The sequence below is a fragment of the Oryctolagus cuniculus genome, chromosome 11, assembly GCF_051225735.1.
Source record: "Oryctolagus cuniculus isolate XC-2025 breed Fujian yellow rabbit chromosome 11, ASM5122573v1, whole genome shotgun sequence".
NCBI lineage: Eukaryota > Metazoa > Chordata > Mammalia > Lagomorpha > Leporidae > Oryctolagus > Oryctolagus cuniculus.
Window position 1 is genome coordinate 84,485,864 of NC_142877.1, and position 27,764 is coordinate 84,513,627.

Genomic DNA, 27,764 nt, shown 5'->3' on the forward strand with positions numbered 1-27,764 from the left:
TCCACCCACATTGTTGCCTATAACAATTTTCCATATTTTTAAATCACTGAGTACTATTCTATTCTGTATATGAATTATATTTCCTTTATCCATTAATCATTGGATAAACCCGTAGGTTGTTGCCATTTCTTGTCTACTACAAACAGTGCTACAATAAACAATGAAATAAAGACCTATTTGACAAACTGATTTAATTTCCGCAGGACACTAGTGGGATTGCTGTATCAAATGCTAGCTTCATGAGGAAACTTCATACTGTTTTCCACCCTGATTGTAATAATTTATATTCCCATCAGTGGTGTATTGAACCACCAAAAATGCCAAACTGCCAAAGCAATTTTGATTAAAATACAAAGCAGGGTGGGTGTTTGGAGCCATAGTTAGGATTCATATTGCATTCAGGTTAAGATTCAACCTGCATCCCATATTTTAGGGCCTGGTTTGACCTCCAGATCCTCCATTTCTGATCCAACATCCTGCTAATGCATACCTTTGGAGGGAGCAGAGAATGGCACCAGTACTTAGGGCCATGCCACCCGTGTGGGAGACCCAGATTGAAACCTGGGCTCATGGCTTCAGCCTGCAACAGCCTTTGCTGTTGTGTGCATTTGGTGAGTGAACCAGTGAGTGAAAGATCTTTTGTCTATCTGTTTCTGTCTCTCTTTCATATAAAATGAAAAGTAAAATTAAAAAAAAATGCAGGAGACATTATGCTACTTAACTTTAAATATAATACAAAGCTACATATAATAATATACTGTTACATATAAATGAACTATAGTCTCCCCATTATTCTGTGTAACACTTGGAACTTATTCTTTCAATCTAATGCTGATTTGTTATCCATTACCAATCCCCCTCTATTCCCCTACCCCTCCCAACCTCTTGTAATCACCACTCTATGTTCAGATGGAGCTTTTTGTTCTTTGTTTTTTTTAGCTCTTACATATGCAGGAGGACATGTGGTATTTGTTTTTCTGCATCTGGTTTATTTCACTTAACAGGATGTCCTCCAGTTCCATCCATTTTTCTGGAACATTTCCATGATTTCAAATTGTAAAATATTTTTATTATCTCAATTATTAATAAATATTATATAATATTATTTATAGCCATTGTCTATATTTTTGAGTAATATGGCTTTTCTACTTACTACTCATTGAATTATTTATTTAGTGGAGGGTAAAGCTTGTAATTATAAAGAAAATGCTAAATATGTAATAGCAAAAATTAAAAGAAAAAGAAGAAAAAGAAGGAGGGAGAGTAGGAGTAAGGGTAGGGTGGGAAGTATCATTATGCTTTTAAAACTGTGTATATGAAATGCATGAAATCTGTTAATTTTTTATAAAAATATATAGGATGTAATATAGTATATTATAAAATGTAACAATTCATATAAAATCATATATTTTTAGTCAAATGAAGTCTCATTATATATTACAACTATAACTAAGAGATAACTGTAGCATTTACCATTTTCTTATATTTCTGATAGGGATTAGGCTTTATTAATCTAACATTTTTGAATTGATAATCTGAAAATTTTAATGTATAATTTTCAAATGGTAAAAGAGTTTTCACAACATGAAAATAGATGGGTATTTAAAGCTTCTATTATTTACTATTTTCACCATTTCTGATGTCAAAACACAAAATATTATGATGAATTTTACTGAACATAAGAAAAACATTTGAGCACAAATTGGTAAATCTGTAAAATGATAGAACTAAGATGATTTTCTAAAAAGCTATAGCATTTTAATTCCAAAGTCAAAGAAAATATTCAGAATCCCAACTCATTCTGCAGACTAATAAAAAGTACAGCTTTGGCAAATATTACTTGTGCTTCTTTGGAGTATTTAACATGGCTCTGACAAAATGAAACACTAGATTACACAACAAAATATGACAACATATAATAGGTCACAATAAATTCAGTGACTCCTAATTCAAGTCATCAATCAGAATAATTCAGAGTTTCTAAAAGTAGAAACTCCTGGAGTTTAATCCCAAACAGTAAAAATTAGCTGATATTATGTTTAAAAGGGTCCCAGTGATTCTCATACTATTGGTCTGTGGTTGGTCATAATTCCTACTCTTTGGCTGTCATTACCTGCTCATCACAATGGAAACTCACTGATTAGACCAATACTTTGAGGTGATGATAGGCTGATAACATTATTCATAAATGTATAGTGGGTGTTTTACTAATGCTGACCAAGTGAATTAAAAAAGTGTCCATCAAATGAATGTCTATCGAATTTATTTATTTGGCATAAATTGAGGTGGGAGAGAGAGACAGAAAGAGGGAGAAAGAGCTGGCGAGCATTCCCATCTTTTGGTTCACACTCTAAATGATTTCAATAGTCAGGAAGCTAAATCTGTGAGTCAGTATCTCAATCCAGGTCTCATCCAAGTATGGCAGAAACCCAACCATCTAAGCTATCACCACTGGTTTCTAGAGAGCATTAGCAAGAAGCTGGATTCAGTGTCAAGGGTTGCGAGTTGAACCTAATGCTCAGATGTTGGTCACAATGGTCCTATTTTTTTTTTTTTTTTTGACAGAATTAGACAGCGAGAGACAGACAGAGAGAAAGGTCTTCCTTCCATTGGTTCACCCCTCAAAATGGCCGCTATGGCCGGAGCTATGCCGATCCAAAGCCAGGAGCCAGGTGCTTCTCCTGGTCTCCCATGCGGGTGCAGGGCCCAAGCACTTTGGCCATCCTCCACTGCCCTCCTAGGGCCACAGCAGAGAGCTGGACTGGAAGAGGAGCAACCGGGACAAGGACCAGCACCCATATTGGATGACAGTGCTGCAGGCGGAGGATTAACCAAGTGAGCCACAGCGCTGGCCTAATTTGGGTTTTAACTGCTAGATTAAGTGCTCACTCTAATACTTTGTATTATGAATTATAGGATGTAGGCATTGAAGTTCTGGTATTTTAGACTGCACATTTGTCAAGCTTGATTAATTTTATTTTATAATTTCTTACAGAATACATATTATATTTTTCATGCATATTAAAAAATAAAAAATTCTGAAACTTTTTCATCAACTAAATATAAAAGGTTCTGGTTGTATTTAACGGGTTGCTCTATGAATGAAGACTGTTTAAGGGGAGAGCACGAAGGTAGACTTTGACATCAAACAGAACTGGGTTATTTGGGTTAATTTACCTAAACTCTATACTTGTTTCTATGGCTGGCTGAGTGTACAAAATCGAGTAAAGCCTTCTCACTAACAAGCCACCAATTTATGCTCCACATGGAGCATAAAACCTTGGCGCTACCCATCATTGGGTTCCTTATTACTGAAATGCACAATACAACTTAAAGGAGTTAAAATTTAGGATATACAAAAGGACTGCACATCTTTTATGTTTTACTTATATTTGCATTTTTATTTACTAAAAAGAATGTGATAAATTTTTCATTTCAATAAATGTTTTATGTTTTGATATGTTTGGTTTAACATGTTAATCTTTTAATAAACTTCTAGTTTTTAAAAATATTAGAAATGACCTAAGTTATTTTCATGACTCCTCCTCTTTTTTTTACTCAATGATACTGTCAAAAGAAAAAGGAAAAATTAAAAGTTTATTAGGTCTCTTTAAATACAAAACTCCTACATACACTCACAAAAATATTAGTTATCACAAGTGAAATGGAAATTATCTTGCCAATTCAATGACTTATGCTTCAGTCATTGCTAAATATTAAGTTCAATTTACCACAAATTATGACTGCACAGGTTTCTACAGAATTGTGGGGCTACTGGAATCAAAAACAACAAGAATATAATAATTCTCATCCATGGAAATTTTTTCTATTCCCCACCCCAGCTGAAGGAAGTTATTCTTCATGACATTTTTATTTTTCATTTACTGGAAAGTTGAGAAACAAAGACTGACAGATTGAGAGACATCTTCCATCTGCTGGTTCACTTCCCAAATGTTTGCAAAAGCCAAGGCTGAGCAAGGCTAACACTAGGAGCCCAGAATTCAACCTGGTCTCCCACATGGGTGACAGGGACGCAAGTACTTGTGCTATCACTTGCTACCTTCTATGATGAACATTAGCAGGAAACTGGAATTTGGAGTGGAGCAGTAACTCAAACATAAGCACTCTGATAAAGGATATTGACATCCCATGTGGCATCTTAAGCACTACACCAAATGCCCACATCAGAAGTCATTCTCACATGCTTTTATTGAACCATATTTCTCTACCTGATCTACAGTTATACACTAGTTATCATGACTAGTATTTTAATATCTGTCTGTCTCCTAGAGTGGATTTCATGAATGGAGGAATCAGATCTGCTTTCACTGAACTTAATATTCCTATGTCATTATACTTTCTGGCACAGTTCAGTCTCTTCAAATCCCCAAATCCCCAAAATTTAAAGCATAAGGATCCTTTTAAAATATTTAAGATCCTTTTGGCTAGAGGCACACATATGTCAAACTCATTTTTATTCAAATCACTGACATATTTTCCTTTCTGCTGGCCAGAGTACAGCAGAATCTTTAACATTAGTCAAGTTTAGGAAACAATATAATTGTTAGAGTTAATGGTTTCATATTCAAAGATCTCATCATGCAGGCTATCAATTATTCTGAAAAACAGCATTATTTCAGTAATTTTCATCAGCTATCATTAAAATTAATCTTTGCATAGGTGAATAGATATAGTAATTTCCTTTCTCTATGATTTAAGATATTCATAAAAATTTTCAAAATTTAAGCCATTATTCAGGGAAAAATGTTTTCAGATGACAACTGAGTCTTCTCAAATTTAATAGCTGTTAGCTCATAAATGTGTAATTTACTTAAAACTATTAATGGCCTGAAGAGAGTTAATGCTTATGCTAAAATGTACTTACAAACTTTGTATGTTTTCTCTACTGTCATCTGAGACTCAGCAAAGATTTCTACAGGAACGTTGTAGTATAATCTGTATGGAATTTTATAGGAATAATTTACAAGTGCACTGTGTTGTATTGAGATGTGATCAGAGTATTATGTTTGTCAAGGACCAACTGAACCATCACAGGAAAAGGGCCAACGTGCTCCCTGGAGGGAGAGTTTTCCACTTACAAGTCCCGTCCCATGCCTGAGAATCCGTGCTCTTGTCAGGGTTTCCTGCAATTTTTATTTATTTATTTCATATAATATGGTTCAGTATTCAAAATGATATTTTATTTCACTTCATCAGAGATGAAACATCTTGGTGATATTTTTAAAAATATGTTCAAATGTTTTACATGTGTGTTAAAGAAGTCTACATAACTAGTAAAACAAGATATAATGTATGTTCTGTTTGAAATCCTACAGTTTATTTTGAAAGTTCAACAATTTTTGTTATTACACAGCATGAATGAAATTATTACATTAATGATAAATGCTTTCGTTTTTGTTGTCCAAACATGAATATTATGAATATGGAATTGTACCTCGGTCAAAATTCATGGCAACCATTAACATAGCTCTCTTTTAAGCAAATAAAGACATAGTAATGTGTTTGTCATTTTACTTTGGTAAAATATTTATATGTACAAGCATATCAAAATAAAAATTTTGATGAATAATAAGTATTATTAGATAATAATATATTTATTTAGGTATGAGACATACAAATGACATACATATGACCTACATATGAAAATACCAGTATTATAATTATATTATATAATAATTACATTGTATTATAATTATATTTATATATTATAATTACAGTAGACAGTTTATTGATGCTGTTGACACACCATGCCAGTAAATAAAAATTTGATTTCAAAACAACACTATAACTTTGTGAATGTAATAAAAAGTTCAAAACTATAGACAGATATATATGTGCATATATACATATATACAGATATGATGCACATACATTGGAGAATGTAGAAAAAAGCTATAAAGTTGATTTATTTGACAAACAAGTATGTATTTTGGTAAAACTGAAGAACTTCTGAAATCAGAGCTATGGGGTGGTACAACGCTAGCAGTTCTCTCCAGAACCAGGTAGTACTGTCCAAAATCTGCCACTATATTACTATAGTAATATCTTTAAAAGCTTCTGAGACAGAAGTCAGTGTGGTAGTACAGTGGGTTAAGCCACAGCATCCTATGTCAGAGTGGGAGTTCAATCTCTGCTCTACTGATTCTGATCCAGCTCCTTGCTAATGACCTGGGAAGCCATGGGAGGGCAATCCAAATACTTGGGTCCCTACCACCCATTTGGGATTCCTGCATGGAGTTCCTGGCTACTGGCTTCAACCTGGACCAGCCTTGGGTGTTGTGGTCATTTGGAGAGAGAACCAGTGGGTGGAAGATGAACCATCAATGTCTCTTGGTCTTTTCATCTTTCTTTGACACTTTGCCTTTTGAATAAATAATTTTTTAAATGATGTTTGTCATTATCTTATTATTCTAGAGTTTTCTCATCTAACTCAAATCACTCCACAAAGACAAGATTCTAACAGAATTGTGGGAATAGTCCTCTGGGATCCCCAGGTTGTGGCTAATTTCTTGCTTTTGTTTGTTTTAAGACTTATTTTTATTTTATTTATTTGAAAAGCAGAGTGACAGAAAGAGTGCTTCCATCTGCAGTTCCACTCCCTAAATGGCTGCAAGGTCCTGTGCCAGTTCAGGCCTAAGTGAGGAGCCTAGAACTCCATGTGTCTCCCACGTTGGGGGCAGTAGCCCAAGTACTTGGGCCATTATCCTCTGTGCTTGTGTTCCAATATGTGATGACCCCATTGCAAGCAGCGACTTACATCACAGACAGAGCACAGTGCCAGACACATGTGTGAGGCTAATTTCTTAAAAGAGATAAAGATAATCATTCTTCTCCATATTTAAATATTATTGTATAATGCCTAAGGCTTCTGTAGACCAAACTGAAATATATAGACAATCATATTCATGATTTTCCAATTGTTCTCTATACTTTTCAACTTTGTGCAGCTTCAACCTTAAACAGCTATTCAGAATAAACGGAGTACTACTTATTGTGAGTAGTTACTATGCACTTTTTTTTAACCTAAGGCAAATACATTTTCAAATATATTATAATTTTATATAAACTCAGAGTAATTAGGAAATTCGGATAAACAAATCAGCAAATGAATCATTGATAATCGCACCACCCAGAGAGAGCATTTCCATACTTCTCTGTGGAATGGAGGATTTCCCTGGCATTTGGAGACAGTGGAGACAGAGCCTGCACCAGTGGGATCATGATTCTATACAGCAAAAAAAGAGAACAAGTAGCTTAAAGGATGTATCTAGGAAGATTCCTAAGATGTCTCTGGGACTCTGTTAAATATTTAAAGATGTGGCACTATTCTAAGTATGTGGTCTTGCAATGGCAAGTGTGGGCAGAGCTAATGAAAAATGGGTTCCTACTATTTGCCAATTCATGGTCTGGCTGGAGCGATGGGTAGAAGTACACATAGTAATGTATGCTATGAATATACCTGTGTTTCTACTGAGTATCACTTATGGGGTTTGTGTTATTTCTAGAGGACTGTGTTGTATACTCCAAAAGCCAAAACAGAGAACTGGGGCTTGGTGCACTTGTTAAGCTGCCCCCTGGATGCCCACATCCCATATTTGAGAGCCGGGATTTGAGTCCTGCCTCAATTCTCTATTCCAGCTATCTGCTAATGCACACCCTGGGGGACAGCAGAGGATGGTTCAAGTAGTCAGGTCTGTACCACCCACATGGGGAATCGATGTCCTGGCTCCTGGCTTTGGCCTGGCCCAGCTCTGGCTGTTGCTGGCACTCAGAGATTGAACCAGAGGATGGGTGATCTCTGTCTATCTCTGACTTTCAAGTAGAGCATAAATACATAAAAGGCCAAGAAACAATCTCTTCTGTGCTAGAAAGAGCATAAAACTTTTTTATGTTCTTGAAGTATAATGTATGGCTATTTGGCTAGCTTCATCTTTTTCTTTAATTTCATATCAGAGTTAATAGTCCTGAAAATTAAGAAATCTTTGAACCTTTTAAAATGACATACTTTGTGTAATAGTTGAAACAAATTCAAAACACAGAAAATGCAATCTTTCATTTTTCTAAAGGAATTAAGAATTGTTTCAGGGCATTCTTAGAAAATGATACAAAATGGGTAATACCTACTAACCACATTTCAAAAATGATGATGATGAAGAACCTGTTGCCTTTATTATGAGGTGACAGCAGTGTGCATGTGTGTGAGCATGTGTGCCTATAGTTTATGTGGTAATAATATTAGAGGACAAAATAAAATGATGCCAAGATTGTAATTCTACAGGGTCACTGTATGTTTGGGTTCCTTCAAATGACAAATAGTTTATGCCATTGAAAGGAAAATACTTCTTATTCCAAGGGTAAATTAATACTTTTATGTTATACAAGCAACATTGTGACGTCAATCTCAGGAGACTTTACAGAAGAATTATGAACTCAAAGTACCATTAGAAGGCTCTTTTCCTCAGAGATTGGCCATTCTAGATTCACCAACAAGTTTAACTGCTGTAGTAGCAAGGGAACCACAAAAACATCAATCTAAAAATATCTTCATATTCTCTGAGAGGTTATAAACTTTTTAAAACTGCTCAGTTAAAAATATTTATTGTTATTTTACATATTATTTATTTTTCTAACCTAGGACCTTCTGCTTGATGTTTAGTGTAGTATTTGTTTGTTTTGCAATCTTCTGGCTCATTTGTCCCCCACAGAATGATGCTGACATGCATCTGCTGAAATACATTAGCATCCAATTTCATTCAACTCACCAGGCCTGAATAACAAATTCCAATGCTAATCTTCAGGCTGACCCATGTGGCCCCTTCATGGACATATAACATGCACTATTATACTTGGCACTAATACACACTGAAGAGTTGTGAGCCCCCTTTTTAATGATCTTTTTATTTTAATTTTAATTAGTTTTTAACAGATTCAATGTGGTTCATAGGCACAATTCTAAGAACATGATGATATTCCCTTCTTCCCTCTCCCATTCTCTCCCACCTGCCTTCTTTCTCTCTTACTCCTATAGTTCAGCTGCCTTTCACAGATCCCTCTCTGTACTCCAGGCTAACAGAGGTATCAGAGACCAGAATGCAAGTGAGGAAAAATACATTTGAAATGGTACAGAAACAACAGATATTATGGAAAATAAGTTTAAAATATTATCAGAAACACGAGTATCTCTTTGTACCATTTTCAACATCATGTTACTGGAGATTTAGAAGAATGCCCTTGGGTCAAAAGACAGAGGCCGTATTTGGGATCACCTAGACCTGTCCCATTGCTAAGGCCAGCACCTCAGATTCTACTGTACTCACAGTGGGACCGTGTACCTGGGGAACATGAGGGGTCTTTCAAACATTCATTTAAAATGCATAGAATCAAAAAGCTATGGTATTTCAATATATTTTGGTACCAAAGTAAACTAATTTGGAATTCCATTTTCCCAATAACTTTTGAAGTACTCTCGTACAAGCTTTACTTAACAAAACACACAAATCTAAAAGCTGCTGTTAAGTTTAATATATGGAGACTTCTGATCATCCACAAATTACCTTTTATACAAAAAACTTTCTGTAAAAGTTATAAATAATTGAGCCTTTTTCCTAAATAAGAAATTAATTGTATATATATATATATGCCAGTTTAACTCAATGATTTACTTAACACATTAAAAATATAGCATTCCAAAATTATCACTATGATTGATTTAAGGTAACAGCATATATATATAGATATAGATATAGATATAGATATAGATATAGATATATATGTGTGTGATTGAATTATTTATTTGAAAGGCAGAGTCACAGAGATAGAGAAGGAGAGACAAAGAAAGAGATCTTCCATCCACTGATTCACTCCCCAAATGGTCACAATGACTAGGACTGAGCCAGACTTAAGCCAGGAGCCAGGAGCCAGCCAGGAAATTCTCCAGGTCTCCCATGAGGGTTCTGGGATCCAAGGACTTGGGCCATTCTCCGCTGCTTTCCCAGCTGCATTCACAGGGAGCTGGATCGGAAGTGCATACCTATTGGTGCCCATATGGGATGCCAGCACTGCAGGCCATGGCTTTAGTTTGCTGTGCCACAGGACCAGCCCCAACAACATCTTTTTCTATTGTGGTTTACATAGAAGGACAGATATGGACTGTGCATATTATATGAAATGACAAAGAGCAAAATGTGTGAGTTGAATATGCTGTTTCCTATGTCCTACTTTTCCCTTATGATAATGCAGCTAGTGTAGTCTTACTAGTTTGAGGCATTTAAAACAGTTGTGAAGGTCCACTATGTGCAAGTAATTGTAATAGAATAACTAATTAAACATAGTTCATGCTACAAAAGATTTACTATCAGGTAGAGCAGATAGAATAATATACTAATGAGGTAAGAATTGAGATTGATATATGCTTAATATAGTAGTCTCAAGAAAAAATATTTAATCAGGTCTGTTGTTAGATTAGAAAATTTCCTGTGCAATGGTTGCATTGAGCCATTATTCCATACTCTGCTCTTCCTTTATGTTAGCTAGTGCCAACTTCTAGTTTGCACCTGGATAAAATTTCTTAATGATGGTTTTCCTGAACCCATTCCTTTCCATTACAGATCTCACTTTTATATTTATATTCATTATCTCATTTTAGAAATATTTGTGTCTCCCTGAGTCTGGAGGCTTTAAGATATCTGCACTGTTCTATTTTTCCTCACCATATACTTAACACCTACTCGATAAAAAACACTTGGGTTCATGAATAAAGAAGTGGAATCAGGAATGTTGACAGTTAAGCAGAGTTATCCTGGTATAGATGAGATAGCAAAACACACAGGAAGAACACACAAATAGGAGAACTAACTGATCAAAACATCAACCAGAGAGCAGCAAGAAATGATGGCAAAGCATCCTCAGAAGCCAGCCACTAGCATCTATAAATTGTGTTAGAAAGAATGGACAATCTCCTTTAGCAACATTAGAAATTACTTCACTGAAGAGTAAAACGGGACAGCCTGGCTTCGCATAGATAATTTTCAAAGTTCTTAAAAGTTCATTTTACAGGTATACTAACTTGCACGTAAAAATGAAGGAATGCTGCAAAAGACATTCGCCCCCCAAAATGTGAAATCATACCAAATGCTAAGAGTTGCCAAATTAACAAATACCCTATAACATACAATTTGCCACAAAAACTATTATTTTTAACAATGAAAAATCATAGCTTTATGTAATTAATGATTTCACACATACATAACTAACCCATATGTTGGTCATTTTTTTTTTTTTTTGACAGGCAGAGTTAGACAGTGAGAGAAAGAGACACAGAGAAAGGTCTTCCTTCCATTGGTTCACCCCCCAAATGCTGCTGTGGCCAGCGTGCTGTGCAGATCTGAAGCCAGGAGCCAGGTGCTTCCTCCTGGTCTCCCATGTGTGTGCAGGGCTCAAGGACTTGGGCCATCCTCCACTGCCCTCCCTGGCTACAGCAGAGACCTGGACTGGAAGAGGAGCAACCGGAACGGAATCTGGTGCCCCAACTGGGACTAGAACCTGGGGTACTGGCACCATAGGCGGAGGATTAGCCAAGTGAGCCGTGGCGCCAGCCTGGCCGTTTTCATAGGAGGTTTGCTTGTGATAGGAGAATATGTACCAGAGAGCTATGACTTAATGAACTACGGTTCAGAAGGAAACCAGGGGTGTGTGGAAGCATGGCCGAAGGTACTGCAGTGGCTGCTACACCCATAGGAACTAAAGTTTGGACTTTATTTAATGAATAATTTCACTGTCTCAGGAGCATTAACAAAGGCTATTTCCAAAATCAGCTTTTCAAATTTAGAGCAGAAGATTCTGGAGAAATTAGTCAGAGATGCAAGCCACCACCTTCCGTTTGCTAATAGCCATCACTATTCAGAGCTTCTCCACTTCCTCTTCAAAAGCCGTTTATTATGAAACATGCTACAAACATCAATCATTTGGTTCATGCTCTGGTTAATGTCAAGTCAAAATTTTGCCCATTTAATATTTTGTACTTCATCAAAGGTGGAATTTGTACTTAGCACCTACAATATTTTAATTGTCTTCGAAGATGGTACATGATTTCACATCTGTATTGACTCTTTGAGGTAGAAATTAGAATACACTTGGAATTCAAGAAAAAGACAGTATTCTATGGGAAGATATTTATAGGCATCTTCTAAAACAAAAGAGGGTAATATAATTGGTTCCCAAGATTAAAGAAAAGTCAGGGGTTGGCATCGTGCTACAGCAGTTAAATCTGATGTCTGTGACACCAGCAACCCATATGGACACTGGTTCAAGTCCCGCTGCTCCACTTCCTTTACAGCTCCCTGCTAATGGCCTGGGAAAAGCACAGAAGATGGTCTAAGTGCTTGGGCCCCTGCTACCCACATGGGAGACCTGGAAGAAGCTCTAGGCTCCTGGCTTTGGCCTGTCCCAGTCCCAGCCATTGTGGACATCTAGGGAGTGGACCAGAAGATGGAAGATATCTCTCTCTCTCTCTCTCTGCCTCTTACATCTCTAACTCTGATCTTCAAATATATAAATAAATATTTTTAAAAGAAATGTCAGTACTTCAGTGTCATCAGACTAACTCTTCTTATCTCTACACCTGTCTGCTAATCTAGGTTCTATTCTCTTTTATCTCTCTGAAGTTATATGTTTTCTCCTTTAAAAAAAAAAAGCGTAGTGAAAGTGAAATAAACCAGCCCCAAAAAGACAAATATCATATATTTTCCCTGAGTTATGGTAACAAATGCATAGAATACAAAAAATGTAATGTACATGAGTGAAATTGGCAATTTGAAGTTTGATTATTGTTTATATTCCTTGCCTAGACTCAGGAGGAACAGTGGTTGAATCCTTTATTTAGTGGAAGGTTAAGCTTGTTATTATAAAACAAATCAAAAGTATGTCATAGCAAAAATTAAAAGAAACATAAGACAGGAAGGAGGAACAAGGGTAGGAATGATGGAAGTAGGTTAGGGTGGGAGGTATCATTATGTTCTTAAAGCCATATCTATGAAATATAAAAAAAAACATAATCTAATACTGCTCCCAAACTTGATGTGTCTTAAGTACAAATATCTATCTCTTCCTATTTCTCCTGAAGCTCCCTAGAAAGATCTCATTGGTACAGACAAAGCTGTCAACACTTGAACAGTGTAACTGATTCAGGAAGGAAGTGGTAGGCGTGTATGGTGACCCTTGGTGGAAGGAGGTAACCTGCAACTCACTGTGAAACCCAGATCCTTAACCTGATCTTTTACGAGAATTTATACACCTGGATGTTTCTCTCTGAGCTACATAATCTGAGACATCCGATAAAAAGCCGCACAGACAGAACCAAGAAAGTGCAGCCAGTACCATCCAGTGCGCAGTGGCAGCCTTCCTTGTCCCGGCATGGTCCCAGTGAGATCTACGCTGCTGCATCTGTGGCACCACAGGCTCTAAGGACTGCTGCGGGATGCTTTTGACTGTGAATTAAGCTTACGACACTTGCTTGGCTCGTGTTTTGAGTTGAGTACAAACCTTGCCATCAATTCTTCCAATACATTGGTTATTTGCTAAGAGTTAAGAGTTGGTATGTTTTGGTTGCCTTGACTAACTTGTTATCTTCATCTACTTATCTCTAAACCAAGAGTGTTCTTTTCATGAAAATGGACCCAAGAAAATTCTGTTTGGACGTTAATCTAACTTTGATATATTCAGTTTTTTTCTACTGTCAGGAAATACAGATATCATCAAAGATAGAAATCATTTAAGAAGTTAATAATGACAATACTTCTTTTATTTTAAAGTTTTATCTCTCTATAAGAATATAGGTCTGCATGTGTTTGTCAGATCTAGTTTTATAGCAGATTGTCTATTTCCAAGAACTACAGAAAAACAAATGGAACTTGGGTGACACAAAGGGAAAATTTGGGGGCTGGCGCTGTGGTGCAGCGGATTAAAGCCTTGGCCTGAAGCGCCAGCATCCCATAAGGGTACCGGTTCTAGTGCCGGCTGCTCCTCTTCCTATCCTGCTCTTTGTTATGGCCTGGGATAGGAAGAGAGGATGGCCCAAGTCCTTGGGCTCCTGCACCCGCGTGGGAGACCTGGAAGAAGCTCCTGGCTCCTGGCGTTGGATCGGCACAGCTCCAGCTGTTGTGGCCATCTGGGGAGTGAACCATCAGATAGAAGACCTCTTTCTCTGTCTCTACCTCTCTCTGTAACTCTGTCTTTCAAATAAATAAAAAATAAATCTTTTAAAAAAAGAGAAAATTATAAAAAAATTTATGAAAGTAATATAAAAATTGAATGAATAAAAGTGATGTTACAAGAAGAAATTAAACCACTCTAAACAAAAGGAAAGTTGCCGAGATGTTCTTTGATTATAAAATCATAATTTAAGTAAAAATAATTAATATAGCATATGAAATGAAAACAGTTTGGAGAATCATTACTAACATCTATTCTTTATATTGCCAAGATATATTGTTTTTATTATACAGATAAATAGAGAAAATACAACTGAGGTAAAGCATGACAGTATGAACAACCCTTTAAAGCATTAAGCGAAAAGAGATATTCTTGCAAGGCATTATAAATGGCAATGGAAAATGAACATTAACTACACAGAGAAATCACGACCCCACTTTTAGTCATCCTTATTTAGAAGTGAATATCTTTCTACGGCCCTGTTTCCTACACATGCATTCATTTTCCTTTTAAATTACCTTTCCTTAAAATAAAATAAAAAAAAAAACTCCACCATCTGTTCCTTTCCAAGAATATAAACTTGTCTATAAAGTTGTTACTTTTATTTTTCTTCTGTGTTCTTTGATGCTTTACTCCACTACTTATCCTGGATCCCCTTGTCTCCCTGCTTCTCCAGTGGATCCTTCAACATAACCTTCAAACATTACACACTACTGACATATTGAACAACTTAAAACAAATACCTCTACAATATTTACAGCTTGTATTCTACTTCCTTTGATTTCTCCTTTTCGTAACAACTCCCATTTTTTGGAAGTTTTTTTTTTTTTAATTTATTTATTTGAAAGAGATAGTGGAAGAGACACATGGATGGCAGGGTCCAAGTACTTGGGCCACTTTCTGATGCCTTCCCAGGTTCATTAGCAGGCAGCTGGATCAGAAGTGGAGCAACCAGAACGTGAAGCAATACTCTCATATGGGATGCTGGCATTTTAAGTAGTGGCTTATTCTGCTCCAGCACACTACTGGCACCCATAATGACACTTATTAAACAGTGGTCCAACTACACTAGTTCCACTTGGCTTTCATTTACTCACTCTTATGAACTGCAATCTAATTCCTAATGAATAGAACTCAATAGCTAATAATAATAATAATAATAATAGTAATAATGGTTCATAGCTAATCTGCCTTATACATTGTATAACTTATATTTTCTTTAAAATTGATGTTAACATATAAGTCACTATTTATTCATTTGCTCACTGAATAGGTATTAAACTAGTATCATGTGGAAAGCATCATTGTAGATCCTGAAGAACAAAAACAAGAAAGAAATACTCCTTGAATTGTTGAGGAGGAAAAATTATACAATAATTGTAAAAAAGAAAAAGAGATAAAGCTATAATAGACAAATTCATATTGAAGTATGGTATCAAAGAAGAAGGCTCATTTAAATTAAGTCTGTGATTATAGAGTAGGTTGAAAATATATTTTTGCAAAAATAAAAAAAAAGGAAGGAAGGAGGTGCTTGAGGGATGGAGAGGGGGAGGCAGGTATAGATGGTTATCCTCTTAGAATTGTACTTATGAAATATATGAAATGTATACTCTCTATATTAATAATTTAAAAAACTGTTTAATGTCAGTTTTCATTCACATTTGTAAAATCAACAAAATACACTTTAATAAATCTTTGTCTTTAATAGGAATAAACAAAAAAGACTTCTAAAAATTTCTATGTGAATTATGTAAAACATTACTCATTCATTTTGTAAAACAGACAAGGAGATAACAGAAAAACAATTCTTTTTAACTGTATTATGATATTATTAACATTGTAAATAGAAAACATTCATCTTCATTGAACGCTTATTAATCATTCAGACAGCACGTCAAAGGCAGTGTGTTTGAAATGAGAAAACTTACAGAACTATAGCTTTTTAAACCTGAAGGGAACGTAAAGACCATGTGATCCAAAATCATCATCTTACAAAGAAGGAGTTGATGCTCAGGAAAACACTTGCTCCAAACTGTATAGATTCTTAGGGGCATAAGTGATTCAGTTCCAAGACGTTTTGCTCCAAGGTATCCTTATCCAAGTATGCAAATTGGCTCCACAGTACATCAATATGATGAACTGCACATATCCCTTATGTGGGTATTTACCATAGACTACAGAAAAATATTTTAATGAATACTACATATGTCTTTCTACCGTCTCATTTACCCTAATTATAAAATGATAGACTGACTCCTAAACACAGTGTTAAACTAATGGATGTTGCTTAACTTCATTGAGACTGTGTTGTTCCAAAATTTGAAAAAAAAAATCTATTCCTAGAAACAGCTTTCATATCTTATAAAGAATTGCAAGCTGTGTTCCCTCAAAATGTCATGGATATGGCAACAAATATTCTCTTTATCTGTCATCTAATCACTTCCTTTTAGGATAAATCTGCAACTATTCTCTACCCTTTGAAAACCTGCTTGCCAAAGGCAGGCCACAATTTGATGTACTCTAACTTGTCACATGGAAATCACATCTCTGCTGGAAAAGTTATGCTTGAAAGTCATTTCATAGGTAGAAAATCAATTTATTTAAAACCACCCTGGAAAATTCCTCAGGAGGGTATCACACTGGAGATCAAATACAAAATCCCACTAATTCCACTCCAGGCAGATTTCCTCCTGAGTTAGAACAAATCACTGGTGTAGGCAAGAGCATCAAATGAATGATGGACCTTGCCATAAGGGTTTTGTTTCATGAAAAGTACAATGTATCCTTTGCAACATGCGAAGAATGTCTTTTGTAATAAGGATTACATTATGAAATGCTCAGGACATGATGGAGGAGGAGTAACTTTAGAAATTGTTTAGATATTTCCAACCCACATTCACTGGGAGGAATATATTTATTATGTGGAATATTCTATAATTTATAATGGCCTGTTTTCTCTACTTTTTGACAATTAACATAAGGTACATGGGAAAATGAAACTGTTGCACTTAATACAAGGAGTCTTCAAAAGCTTCATGGAAAATATATGTTATAGAAACACTATGAAGGGATTTTGAAAGATTTTGCACCATCATAAGCTTATAATTCCACTTTCCACAAATGTTTTGAAGGGCTCTCATACATAATACTTCTCATATACCTATATGTATATTTATTATACCTCTATGTATACTGTATGTATACCTGTATGTGTGGTGTAAAAAGAGTTTTAATGCTCTAAGTTTGTTTTTAGGAAACCATTAAATTCTGTTAAAATAGAATTCTTACAATAATACATTTGAAACTATGTAATTATTGTAAAAAAAGATTTTAGTTTTGTCTCATGTTCCTTGGAGGTAGTTTCTAAAACCTTGGAATTATTTCATTTATTAGAATGTCTTTATTATTCACAGAGACTGCTGGGACATAAATAGAATTTACTCTGAGTAACTTCTGATAAACCATGAAGTAGTTTCTGGAGAGTTACACCAAAAGAAACAACTGTGGGATTAGTGGACTGGGTCTTGTAGTCATGTGGTAGTCACCTGACCTCCTAACCTTCAGGAAGGGGAGGACCCTAGAGATTGAGTTCAATCACTAACTCTGTATTCAATTAGTTGTAACTGTACGAACCCCCTAAGAGATGCTCTGAATTTATTTTGGATAATTACTTTTGAATAATTTTGCAGAAAATGAGCTACAATGGTAAGATAGTCTGGGTAATTCACATCATTATTATATATTTCTGACTTTCAGAATTATTGTGGTTGGAGCAAAGGATATACAATCTCACAATAATGTTATTTAAAGTTTAGGGGATGCATTGAGGGTAATTTGCTATACTATTTTATCTTCAACAAACAAAAGATGTGATATAAACCCAGCATTATATTTCCCATAATATGAAATAATGGGCCACATTGGTTCTGCTATACAAGTGAAAAGTAAAAAATGATTTTTTAGGATTAGAACTGAATATAAATTTTATCTTCTCTAAGAAAAAAGTAACACCCATCTACTGTAGAACAACTTAAATAAGCAAAAAGACAAAAATAAAATATAATCACCTAAAATAATATGATGGTGGCCAAAAAATCCTCCAATATTTTATAAAGTGAAAAACAGTTATCTTGGTCAGGGGAAAAAATGACTAGCTGCAATATCTTACAAGCTACATCTGCAGATTTCCTTTTTTCTTTTTTAAATTATTTGATTTATTTGAAAGGCAGAATTACAGAGAGAGAAAGAGGGAGAGACAGAGAGATCTCCATCCACTGGTTCACTACCCAAATGGCCACAACAGTTGGGGTTGGGTCAGGCCAGAGCCAGGTGACAGGTGCTTCTTTCAGGTCTCCGGCATGAGTGCAGGGTCCAAAGTACTTAGCTCATCCTCTGGTGCTTTGCCAGGCACATTAGTAAGCAGCTGAAACAGAAGTGGAGCAGCCAGGACTCAAACTGGAGCCCCTATGGCATGCCAGTGGTGCAAGCAGCAGATTCACTCACTATCCACAATGCTGGCCCCACACCTGCAGACTTCCAAAAGCTTATTCACACTTGCTCAGGGTCCATGCTAATCTTCTCTGTATCATTCCGATTTTAGTATAATTCCACAAATAGAAAGAGAACCATATGCAATATCCCTGATGAACATAGAAGCAAAAATAAACAGCAAAATTCTAGCTAATAAAATCCAGTAACACTTTAGAAAGATCATTCATCTGAAATAAGTGGGATTTATCTCTAGCATGCAGGGATTTTTCAATATATGCAAATAAACAAATGTGATAAAGTCATATTAACAAATTGAAGGAAAAAAACCACATGATTATCTTAACAGATGCAGAGAAAGTATTTGATAAAATAAAACATCCTTTCATAATAAAAAAAAGTCAATTGGGTATAGAAGGAACATTCATTAAAACAATGAAGGAACCTATATGACAAACCCACAGCCAGTATCATACTTAATGGGGAAAAGTCAGAAGCATTTCTATTAGTAACCCCAGAACCAGACAAAGATACCATTTTCACCACTGCTATTCAATATGGCCCTGGAACTTTTAGCCAGAGCTATTAGGCAATAAAAAGAAATCAAAGGGATACAAATTAAAAAAGAGGAAGCCAAATTATCCCTGTGTGCAGATGACACGATCCTATATATACGGAAATCAAAAGACTACTAAGAGACTACTGAAACTCCTAAGAAAGGTTGGTAAAGTTGCATGATATAAAACACACAGAAATCTATACACTTTGTATACACAAACAATGCCAAGGCTGAAAAAGAACTCATAAGAACAGTAATGTGCAGGGGCTGGCACTGTGGTGTAGTGGATAAAAAACAGTACTGTTCACAATAGCTAAAAAAACAGAAAACAATTAAAATACCTTGAAATAAATTTAACCAATGATGTGAAAGATCTCTACAATAAAAATGCAAAACACTAAAGAAATAAATAGAAGACACAAACAAAAAAAAAAATGGAAAAATCTTCCATGTTCATGAATTGCTAGACTATCATCCAAATGTCCATACTCCTGAGAGCAATTTACATCAATGTGATGCCAATCAAAATACCAAGACAGTATTCTCAGATCTAGAAAAAACTATGCTAAAATAAACATGGAAACATAAGAGACCCTGATTAGCTAAAACAATGTTATACAACAAAAACAAAGCCAAAGGCACCATAATACCAGATTTCAAGACATACTACATGATAGTTATAATCAAAACAGCCTGGTACTTGCACAAAAATAGACACGTAGATCAATGGAACAGAATAGAGACCCCAGAAATTAATTCACACATCTACAACCAACTAATCTTTGACAAACAAGTAAAATCCATCCCTGGAACAAGGACAGTCTCTTCAACGAATAGTGTTGGGAAAACTGGATCTACACATGCAGAGGTTTGAAACAAGATCCTTACCTTATACCTTATACAGAAAACAACTCAGAATGGATCAAGGATCTAACTCTAAGACCTGATACCACCAAATTACTACAGGAAGATGTTGGAGAAATTCTACAAGACATTGGTGTAGGCAAAGAATTCTTGGAAAAGACCCCAGAAGCATGGGTAAAAAAACAAAAGTAGGCAATGGGATTGTATCAAGCTAAGAAGGTTCTGCACTGCAAAGGAAACACTCAACGAAGTGAAGAGGCAAACAGAATGGGAGAAAGTATTTGTTATCTATGCAACTATTAAAGGATTAATATCTGTGATCTATAAAGAGCTCAAGAAACTCAACAACAACAACCAATCCAGTTTAGAAATGGGCAAAGGACATGAACAGGCATTTTTCAAAGGATAAAATTCAAATGCCAACATGAAATAATACTCCGAATCATTAGACATCAGGGAAATGCAAATCAAAGCCACAATGAGGTTTCACCTCACCCTAGTTAGAATGACTCTCATACAGAAATCAAAAAACAACACATTCTGGCATCAATTTGGGGAAAAGTGTACACTAATCCACTGTTCGTGGGAATGTAAACTGGTGCAGCCACTGTGGAAGACAGTATGGAGATACCTCAGAAAGTTGAATATAGACATATAATATGACCCAGCCATCCCACTCCTGTGAATTTACCTGAAGGAAATGAAATCAGCATATGAAAGAATTATCTGTACTCCCATGTTCATTGCAACTCAATTTATAGTAGTTAAGATATGGAATCACCTCTGATTGCATCAACTGTTTACTGGATAAAGAAATTATGGTATGGAATACTAAACAGTGGTTATTTGCAACAAATTGGATGCAACTGGAAACCATTATACTTAGTGAAATAAGCCATTCTCAAAAAGACAACTATATATTCTCTCTGATCTGTGGTAACCAATAGAGTACCTAAAAGGTAAACTATCGGAGCAAAACTGACACTGTCTGATGTGATGATTTTGAACAGCCCTTGTCTTGACTGTTGCGGAACAATGCTTTTTTTTTTTTCCTTTTTTTTCTTCAAATTTTCAGTGAACTAACTACTTAGTGTAAGGTTAATCTGAAGAGTATAAAACTAATTGAAAATAGAACTTTGTGAAAAATAAGAATGGGAATAGGAGAGGGAAGAGGAAGAAGGACGGGCATGAGAGAGGTAGGAGGGGAAAGAATCACCATGTTCCCAAATTTGTATATAAGAAATGCATGAAGTTTGTATTCCTTAAATAAAATTAAAAACATGAAATCCTATCTTTGGCAACAAAATGGATACAACTGGAAAACACTATGCTTAGTGAAATAAGCCTTTTTTTTTTTTTTTTTTTGACAGGCAGAGTGGACCGTGAGAGAGAGAGAGACAGAGAGAAAGGTCTTCCTTTCCCGTTGGTTCACCCTCCAATGGCCGCCGCGGTCGGCGCGCTGCGGCCGGCGCACCGCGCTGATCCGATGGCAGGAGCCAGGAGCCAGGTGCTTTTCCTGGTCTCCCATGGGGTGCAGGGCCCAAGCACCTGGGCCATCCTCCACTGCACTCCCTGGCCACAGCAGAGAGCTGGCCTGGAAGAGGGGCAACCGGGACAGAATCCGGCACCCCAACCGGGACTAGAACCCGGTGTGCCGGCGCTGCTAGGCGGAGGATTAGCCTAGTGAGCCGCAGCGCCGGCCGAAATAAGCCATTCTAAAGAACACAAATATCATATGTTTTCACTGATTTGTAGTAACTAATATATAGAGTTTAAAAAAGTAATGTAGATGAGAGAAATTGACACTTTGAAATTTGATTATTGTTTATAGTCCTTACCTATACTCTTGAGGAACAGTGATTTTTCTAGTTACTGCTGGTTGAATTATTTATTTAGTGGAGGGTTAAGCTTGTGATTATAAAATAAATGGAAGTCTGACATTGTAAAAATTAAAAGAAGAAGAGTGGGAGCATGGGCAGGTGGAAAGGTATGGTGCGAAGCATCACTATGCTTTTAAATCTTTGTATATGAAATAAATGAAATTTGTTCACCTTATATAAATTTAAAAAATTTTGAAAAGTATCTTCACTCAAAAACATGTATAACAGTAGTATGACTCTAGGCATTTTATATTATGTCCTATATATTTGATTTAACAAATTAATCAAGACTTTAAACAAGTTTGGAATCTTTATATTTGGAATTAGTGAGGAGTTAAATAATAACTCCAATAATTTCCATTTATTGACGTTTAGTGAATCCTAGAATTGTGTGAACAGCTTTAGTATGCATGGATTTTAAAAAGCATTTTGCACCAGAATAAACATATCTCTTAATGCAAATTTCTATTAGATTTTGACGGACTCTTATATTTGCTATTTTATTTAATATGTCAAACATGTGAAGTAGGCACTGTTATTTTTCCTTTTACTGATTTTTATAGGTAGGTTAAAGATGGTTAAGTCAACTATACAAGGTTGTTTAGCAGGTATTAGGTAGTGAGGGTTTTTGAAGTCAATGCTATCTGCAATTTAAAACGAAAGTTTTACCCGAGAGCATGAGCCATATTGATAAGCTCTCTCCAAGTTTCCAAATCTAGACACAAGTTAGCGACAGTTACCAAATTCTTTCAAAACCCAACGAAAATAACCCCACTCTCTCCCCTCCCCTTTTATTCAGTCTATAATGATTACAACTTCCTAGTTCACAATATATGGTGATGATTTTGAATAAACTCAGTAAGTTGTTTGGAATGAACTCATTTATTCTTTTTCATAGTCCATACTGAGGTTTATTTTTTTTCCTCCACTTATTGCCAATGCAAATTTAGAGAATGACAACTGCTGTGCTGCCAGATCGTGAAATGTGTTTGGGCGGGGTGATGGGAGGTGGTTCATGAGCGGTAAAGAGTTGCTGCTATTTTTGACAAGAAAGTACAATAAACATGAGTCATTAAAAAATCTATGGAATATTTTTATACTATCTTGTTTTCAAAAATTCATGTACTCTAATATTCATCAATTATAGACACTTGTCAAAGAGACAGTAACTCGTGTCTCATTCATTTAAAAAGTATATCTCTATTATGCAATAATGAAGTTTAAATTTATATATTAATTACAATATAGCAACTGCAATCTGGATTATAAAAAGAAAAAAAGTAGTTTTAAACTCACTGAAAATAAGTTCTCTTACTGGTGTGCAGTTTTTTTACTATTTTATGAACTTTGCTTATTTATTTGAGAAGATCATAGAGTTCTTACTTGTGGGTTCACTCCCCAAATGCCCACCTTAGCTAAGGCTGCATTAACAGAAACCAGCACCTGGGAACACAATCCAGGTTTCCCACATGGGTGGAAGGAACCCAATTGTTGGAGCCAGCACTAATGTTTCCTATGGTCTGCATTAACTTGATGCTGAGCCAAGAACCAGGTATTATACTCATACTCTGAGACAGTGCATCTATCCAGCTCGGGAAAATGCCTATCCTACTTTTCAAATTCAAAGTGTTTGTTTTACATGGATACATTGAAATTGCATTATCTAGTAAATATTTCTTTGAGAATATTTCTTCAATTCAGCACAGAGAGCTAACATTGATTTATTTTTCATACTGATAATTTTCTCGCACTTTGCTGTGCAATGATTATACAATCTAGCAATGATACCAGTATTTGCATGATCTAATTAGAACTTGCCAATGTAGAGAATCATTCCAGGACTGAAAATTCCTCTGGTAAAGAGTTCTAGATATTCTTAGTAAACTTAAAAAGACAATTATTGGATTAAAAATATTCATATTTATTTTTAAGATTTATTTATTTGTTTGAAAGGCAGAGTTACAGAGAGGCAGTGGCAGAGAGAGAGACAGAGAGAGACAGAGACAGAGAGAGAGAGAGAGAGAGAGAGGTCTTCCATCTGCTGGTTCACTCCCTGGAGCTGTGCCGATCCAAAGCCAAGATCCAGGAGCTTTCTCCAGGTCTCCCAAGGGGGTGCAGGGGACCAAAAACTTGGGCCATCTTCTACGGCTTTCTCAGGCCATAGCAGAGAGCTGTATTGGAAGTGGAGCAGCCGGGACTCAAACTGGCACCCATATGAGATGCCAGGGCTGCAGGCAACAGCTTTACCTGCTATTTTACAGTGTCAGCCCCCAAATATTCATATTTATCACAAAGTCTCTCCCCCTACTATGCTGCTGTGCTTTGTCTATGATATTTGTCCACAGACTTGGAAAAAGACCTTGGATTAGAATCTCAGCTCCCCACTGAGTAGTTGTGTGACCTTAAGCAAGTTACTCCCCTGAAATTAGGTTAGGTTAATTATATTAATTAACACACTAAAATAGTATAATCATCAACTAGTCAACATGTCTAGGGAAACTGGTTAGGGATAAACACATATACATATACATGATATTTTCAAAAAGCTCATGGAATATGAAATAGTTCGTGGATATAAAATATTAATAGACTAATATGAAAAAGGATACATGGAGTTCCAAATTTTTTACACCAAAATAAACTATTTTAATTTCATTTTTCCATGAAAAGTCTGAAAGAACTTTTTGCATTTATAAAATAAAATTACTTCATTTCCTATGCTTTATAATCTTTTAATTATATTCATTTGATAATTTTTATATCCAAAAATAATCTCAGAGTATGCAGTTTCTCTGCTTTCTTCCTGTTCCTAGAAACAGCAGCAAAGTAGAAGAAACAGAATTTGTGGATGTGTAAAAGGCATTAAGAAGTTAACAGAAGAGAAATACAACGAGTTCCAACTACTTTTTTGAGGTATAAAGATGGAATTCCAGATAAATTGGCATGTAATTCTGTCATCTGAATCAAAGCAATAAATCCAATTTTGGATCCTAGTTATACAAGAGAACTAGGAGGCGACCTCTTTTAGAATACCCTTCTGAAGATGGTTACCCCACATGACTGACTGCGATTACTCCACTACGACCACACTGGTCTCCTTGTTCTGTTAGGACATATGCAACTTGCCAGCTCAGGAGATGTATATCCTACCTCTTTTATCCATAGCACATGGCATCCACCAACCTTTCCCTATCTACTCCTCCCGCTCTGCCTCTGAACAATCCTCTTGACCACTTTATTATGAAAACACAGCAATTTCCTCACTTACACCGGTTCCCTTGTTCTGATTTGCTTTTCTACATTATCACTTGGTATCAAATAGCATACTAAATATTTATTTGCTAATTTATTATTTTCTATCTCATAAACTATAAGCTTCATTAGAACAATAAATCTATTTGTATCTTCAGCGCCAAAAACAGTTCATACCACATGTCAAATATTTAATATTCCAAAGAATAAATGTAGTTACTTTCTCTATTTGTCCTTATTTGCCTCTTGAACTTTCTTGGGTGCAAACTAAATAGATCACACAACAATCTGGAGTTGTGGCGAGCGCCGTGGTTCAATGGGCTAATCCTCCGCCTCGTGGCACCAGCACACCAGGTTCTAGTCCCGGTCGGGTTGCCCCTCTTCCAGGCCAGCTCTCTGCTGTGGCCCGGGAAGGCAGTGGAGGATGGCCCAAGTCCCTGGGCCCTGCACCCCATGGGAGACCAGGGGAAGCACCTGGCTCCTGGCTTCGGATCAGTGCGGTGCACCAGCCGCGGCAGCCATTGGAGGGTGGATCAACGGCAAAAGGAAGACCTTTCTCTCTGTCTCTTTCTCTCACTGTCCACTCTGCCTGTCAAAAATAATAATAATAATAATCTGGAGTTGTGCCAAATGAACACTAAAACTAAGTGATAATCCTACAGTAGCAATGATCCCCACTGGTGCTCAGATCTTGGCTGCCAAACATCTTTACCCACCAAAAGGAATCAAATTCTTTTGAAGAAAGGTTTTATTTTAGCTCTGAAGAAAGAAAGCGAAAGTAAGCCTGAGAAACTGTCTTTTGTTTTGGGTGTCATAAAATACATAAAAAACTAACAGGCATGTCAAAAGGACAAAAGAGCTGGTTTGAAGGGGTTCCCACTGATAAAATTTGAGATAGTTTCAATACTAAAAATCACTACAATGTATTGTAATGTAATAGAAAGAGAAAATTAAATGAATTCATAATAATGAGACTGCATCTTTTATCACAAGTTTCTATCACGTCTGACTATTGGTAATTCACTGCAACTCTTATTTTAGATGGAACTGTAGCTCACACACATCTGATAAAAAGTAACTCTTCTGTTTGGTTATGTCCTGGCTTATGAATGTAAGGCATGATAGTATTTAAAATTTATTGTTTTACAAACTCTAAAGAAAAATATGTCATCAAGGATTATCAATGGACACACACACAAAAAGTATTGTTCTAGAATCAAAGCATCTAGAACACAAGAAAATGCAATATGTAAATTTTGGATCCTTTTTTAAAAGCAAAATACAAATATAGAGTATAGCTCTGAAACTATTAGAAAAGTTAGGATATGAGTAACTATTAGATAACGCTGGGGTTTTATTCCTAATTTTTTGCATATGATGTGATTATAGCTATACAAGAGAATGCATAATTCTTAGGAACTCATATTGAAGTGCAACGATGTATAACTAATGTTGATATTATTCAGAAAAAGAGATAATATAAGCAAATACTATAAGATTAAAACAACTGTTCAATCATGGCAAGTGTTTATTGGACCATTCTTTCAGTTTTACTGCAGTTTTGAAAATTTTTACAATAAAAAGTTGAAGTGTCACTGCTAAAATGTAAATTAGTATAATAATTATAATAGTAATTTAATTTGTGTATGAAATTGAAAATGCCATGGAGAATTAGTAATAACTGTGAAATACAATACTTTATTCAACGTTTCTCAATTTCAGCACTATTAAAATTGTGGCTAATTTTTTTTTTTGTGAGGGACAGCCTTGTTCATAATAAATGCTTCACCAGTACCCTTGACTTCTACCTACTATATACCTAGAGGATTACATTCTGAACAAAAACATCTGCGAACAGTGTCAGATGTCCCCTGGGGGATCCAAATCCTTTCTGGCTGAGAATCAGTGCTTTATTTGTCAATTGTTTTTCTTGTTATCCCTCCAAATTGTGAATTTCCAGATATTTGTAGAATAAAAATGAATTCTGTTATAATTGTTAAAATACATTTTTCTTATCTAATTCACATGTAAGTATATGCTTTTTTCTGATATTTGTAGATAAAAATGTTTTAAAGTTTCAATAAAAAGGATATTTATGGTTTAATTTAAAAGTGTTACTCTAAATGAAATCTGTAGGAAATATTTTTAAATAAAATCATGTCTTTTTCCACATTATAACTATTATTACATATCATATTAATTTTTTATTTTCTTGGTAGCTTAAGGTTTTATTCAGAGACTAAAAATTGTAATTTGGCTTATGTTTTATTTACATATTTAAAGATTTCTTCATTTGGAGGAAGAAAGGTGCAACCAGCCAGTGCATATGGTTCTAAAAGCATCCTATTACTTATTTTTAAAGATTTATATAAAGAAAATATGAGAAAATTCAGAAAAATTCATAATCTAAATCTAAAATTACTAACATAAGAAGATAAGTTGATTTAATGAACTGATTACACTAATAATAAATTTAATTAATTAACAGTCCC

At 35.5% G+C, this 27,764-nt stretch overlaps 1 protein-coding gene and 1 pseudogene across 18 annotated transcripts in view; both read right to left on the reverse strand.

Moving 5' to 3' along the window:
- Positions 1 to 27,764, reverse strand: part of PPFIA2 (PPFI scaffold protein A2) — a 548,204-nt gene that overhangs the window by 315,842 nt on the left and 204,598 nt on the right. The window lies entirely within an intron of this gene.
- On the reverse strand, positions 18,750 to 18,848 carry LOC127491201 (U6 spliceosomal RNA; annotated as a pseudogene).